The sequence below is a fragment of the Heterocephalus glaber genome, unplaced genomic scaffold, assembly GCF_053883595.1.
Source record: "Heterocephalus glaber isolate CG9 unplaced genomic scaffold, H.glaber_assembly_v1.0 deba00001737, whole genome shotgun sequence".
NCBI classification, from domain to species: Eukaryota; Metazoa; Chordata; class Mammalia; order Rodentia; family Bathyergidae; genus Heterocephalus; species Heterocephalus glaber.
The window spans coordinates 2,874,208-2,879,147 of record NW_028258445.1 but is presented as its reverse complement, the minus strand read 5'-3'; positions in this window follow the sequence as shown (position 1 = coordinate 2,879,147).

Below are 4,940 nucleotides of genomic sequence, written 5' to 3'. Positions count from 1 at the left end.
GCCCGGCCAGGGGGCGGGACCAAAGGCGGAGGTGGGAGGCAGTTGCTAGGCAATGGCGTCCCGGGAGGAAGGAACTTCCGCACCGCCAGGCTGGGTACCAGGCGCTGCCCTTCTGCGAACGCGTCGCCGTGGCAACGGCCTCGGCTGAGGAAATGACGTCACCCCAGCGACTGTGCGCTTCTGCTGTTGCCTGGGCGACAAGGTCCGCCCACCTGCCTCGGGGCCTGGGGAGCCCTGGGCGCCGTGGACCCTGCGCGGAGCCTCCGGTCCGCGCTGCGCGGGAGCCGCCCGGCCGGGTCGGGGCGACGCTCTCCCGGGGCGTCGGTGGGGACGGAGCAGCGCGCAGGCGACGGCGGGAGACCGCATCCAGCGCAGCTGCGGGCCTACGCCTTCCCGAGCCCCGGTGCCGCCGGCCGCGGTCTCGGGTTTCGGTCCCTGTGCAAAGGGCGAAGCGAGGGTCGGGTCGCGGAAGCGGGGCTGCGACCGGCTGGGGACGCCGCCGAGGCTCGCCCGGGGCGGGTCCGCGGAGCCCGGCTGGCCGGGCAAAGCCGCCTCGGGGGCGAGCGGGCCAAGGCTAACCGGGACACCGAAAACCCCCATCTTACGAGGGGTTTTACCCTAACGTGACTTCCTCGTGCTGTTCATTAAAAAAACGTTTATCGGTGCTTGGATCGTCAATGAAATCACTATTAACTAAACCTACACTTGCCATTTTTCTGTGTCTCCACAATGTGTTAATATTTTACTTTGCCAAAATGATGTATGAGTCACATTGAAATGTAGATTTAATAAATCAGCATGTTGTAAAATTAAATGTTTATTTAATTTGTTAAATTTTAAATGTTAAAACTATGTGAAACATGTTAAATTTGAATGAATAGTGCTTTTAATAACATTTGCAATGCCCCTTTTTAAAAACTTCATTTTATGTTATCCAACTTGTTCTTGCTTGGGAAACTCAGTGTATTTGCTGAATTGTGGTATTTTAGGACATTTTTGAGTGAATCTCTGAATAAGAAAAGTATCCCATTCTCACCAGCTACTTGGAGCTTTTCTGACCCTTGTAAGTTAGCATCCAACAGACGGGCCTCCTAGTACCTTTCTCCCAGAGGATCACGTGCACATTTGCCTTCTGTTTGAAGGACTAATTTGCTCATGGTGAAATACTTACATTCACGCAAAATTACCTGCTCTGTTTATTTTTTTCTTATCCATTTGGGTAATACGACTTTCATTTAGACATGATTTAAGGAAATAAAAAAAGATTCTGTGTTTTCTACACAACACACTATATTTTCAACTTAATTATCTTCAATAATTAATAGATGATAATAAATGTTATAAAGTTTTGCCATACAAAGTTACAGTAAACAAAAACGGTTCACCTGAAATGTTTAATTTCTCCCAGGACCCAAAGCACAGTGTTTTTTACTATTTTCTTATTTTTAAACTGCAGAATTTTAAATGTTACGTAAGGTTTCAAGCAGCTTCAGTATACATTAAGAGTAATGTTTTACATATATATCTGAACTAATGGTATTATTTTATGTAATGTTTAGTTTGCAATGCATATATAATTATTAAGTGAACTCATGAATAAAAATAGCATTTTAAATTTAAAAATTATTTTTAAAACATTCCAAAAAAGTTCAGATACTCACTTTTAAAAACTTAAAACACTGCAACACACAAAACTTTATATCTTATGCGACGTTTTCTCCAGATTTCATATTTCCTTTAACATACACCCTTTAATACTTCTTGTTTGTGAGCCTTGCCTTCACACACTCATTCATTTAGTGTGCTCATGTAAATAATGTATCCTGGGTGAGACTTGGAGAGTTCAGAGGTAAAACACAATAGTCCCTGCCTGGGATTTTCAGGCTACAGATGGCTGGAAGGCTGGCAAGCATGTCATGACAGTAGATGCAGTGATTTATTCTTGTCCCCTAAGAGAACAGCGACAGCACTCAATGCAAAGAACTGTAGAGGTTAGAAGACATTAGAAGCTTTAGAGACATTAGACAGTAGAAGGGTCTCACATACTGACATCTTATTTCTGTTGGTGTCTGCAACACATGGCAAGGAAGGCAGGGTAATTTTGGCCTGTGCCTTTAATGTTTCAGTCTACAGTGAAAATGGGAAAAACTAGGGAAAATGGAAAAAAAACTAGGAAATGACATGACTGGATTGTCCTAAATAATGCAATTTTGATAGATAAGAGACAAATTGGATTGGGGGAGAAGGAAGGTGTAAGAAAGATGTCACCCAGGCAATGATGGCGTTTGCTCAGGAGAGAAGTGGCATGGTCATGATGTCAGGCAGTGACAGGAGATTCATATAAAAATTAGTGTAAATAATTGATTGGAAATGTAGCGAGGGTATGTGTGCTGACAAAGGAGAGGGAGGAGGGGCAGCACCTCGCTGGTTCAGTCTTCCTAACTTTGAGATGGCTTTGACACCTGGGGGTGCGTAGGAGGCTGAGGAAGGTGAATTCAGAAGGAGGCACCTTGGAAACATCACTCTGTGTGGGCAGGCATGGTAGGCAGCAGAGAAAGGCAGAGAAGTAGGTGGGAGGGTGGGTCACCAATAAGGAAGCCGGTGCTGCCGCCTATTAGTCAATAGGGGAGCAACTACCTTTGTTAGGAGGAGGCTGTGCTAGGTAGGAGAAGTCTCAGTAGGGGATCAGAGGGTGGTATGCTGGAGCCTATGCCTGCTCAGGAGGCCCCATCAACTTTCGCTGACACCAAGCTGGTAACTAAGTCAGCCGTGGTGGAATTACTTGAAATTGGCAAATACTGCATCACTATAAATCAGGGCATTCACTGCCTTCTCATCTCTTCCCTCAAGAGTGAAATATCTACTAGCACTCACTTGGGTGGGAAGGAAGGAGAAGCATGATCACATTAAGTACACAAGTGAGTGGGAGACAGAGTTGGGAGTGGGAGACACTGGCATGCTTTCCAGAGGTTAGCGGTGGAAGGGAAGAATGAGGTGTGGTAACCGTGAGATGCAGGCAGGTTTGGAAAAGTACTACTGTCACCTAGAAATGTCTCACACAAGACATTATATAAGCTCCATTATGTTGTTGAAGCAAATCTTGTTTCAGGATAGAAGATAATAACCATTTGTCTACATGTGATTGTTCAAACTATTTTATTTCCTATGTTACCATTATGTGCATTTGAAATTTGTGTGTTTTTGTGGAATTGAAACCCAGCATTGCAGGAAGCCTAATGGAAATTCCTTTGTAAAAGAACATCTCTTTCTGGATGTTCAAGGGAAGTCCAGAGCAAAACTGTACTTTCCTGAAAATGAAACAAATTATTTAGCACCGTGCATTAAGGCTAATTTTGTTTAGCATTGCACTCCTTTAAAGTGGTAATTTTTCTTTGTTTGCTTATTATTACTATTTTTATTTTCTTAGTCTACCCTGGGAAGTCTCCTCCAGAATGGGGACTTGGTATCTAAGTTCCAGAAGAGGGCAGCAAAGGACTTTGCCATCCGGGAACGGGGCTCATAGTTGATACCCGTCACTATTTTACTTCAAGTTATTTAAAAATGTATGAAAATAAACTACTTTTAAAGTAACTCCATAAAGCTTCTTGAATGGTCAGGTTTTTCTTTCTATTAGAAAGTTAGAAGTTTGTTATTTAATGTGGCAAGAAAACATCTTTTAAGATTTTATGAACAAAACCTCAGTTGCCCATGAACTAGCACAAACAATCAACAAGTGGGATCTCTTCCTATTAAAAGGCTTCTGCACAGCAAGAGAAACCACCAGCAGTGTGAAGAGACAACCCACAATGTGGGAAAAAATCTTCACCTGCTCTTCCTCAGACAAAGGTCTACTATCTAGAATCTATAAAGAACTCAAAAAGATCAGACCTCCCAAATTTAAAGACCCAATCCAAAAATGGGCATCTGAAATGAACAGACATTTCTCAGACAAAGAAGTAGAACTAGCAAATAAATACATGAAAAAAGGTTCAACATCACTGGTCTTTCGAGAGATGCAAATGAAAAGAACAATGAGATTCCACCTCACTCCAGAAAGAATGGCTGCTCTCATGAAATCAACCAATAACAAATGCTGGCGGGGCTGGGGGAAAGAGGAACCCTGCTCCACTGCTGGTGGGAGTGTAGACTGGTGCAACCACTGTGGAAATCAATATGGAGATACCTCAAAGAACTGGGACTGGAAATCCCATTTGACCCCACTATTCTGCTGCTGGGGATCTTCCCCAAAGAATTAAAAGAATCATACCACAGTGATATATGTGCGCCCATGTTCAGAGCAGCACAGTTTGTAATAGCTAAAACTTGGAAACAGCCCAAATGCCCATAGACTGGAGACTGGATCAAGAAAATGTGGGTTTTTTTAGTAAAATGGAGTACTACTCAGCCATAAAAAATGAGAAATTAGAGACATTTATAGCTAAGTGGATGCACATTGAGGTGATACTCTTAAGTGAAATAAATAGGGCACATGTGTAAGTACCGAATAGTTTCTCTGGTGTGAGAAACTGAAAGTGTAAATAAGGACTAAATGTATAATAGGTAATGTGAAATAGGAAGAAAGGGGGCAAAGGGGAAGGAAGTGGGAGGGCTAGGGGAAAGGATGGAAGGGAATGGGATTAATATGAGAAAATGGAAAAATAGGAACAAAATCTTTGTAAATAGGGAGGACTGGAGGGGTTGAAGGGAGGGCTAGGCAAGGGTGAAAAATAAGAACCAAGAGAGACTATGTAAAGGTGCAAATTTCCAATGATGAATGTGATTATATTGTATACCTAAAATGTACCGATGATTAGAATGAATAATCGATAATGCAAAATAGGAAGAAAAGGTCCAAAGGGGTAGGGGTAGTGGGAGGGGCAGGGGAAAGGAAAGAAGGGAAAGGAAAAATGATGAGAAATGGAAAAAATGGAAATAAAGGC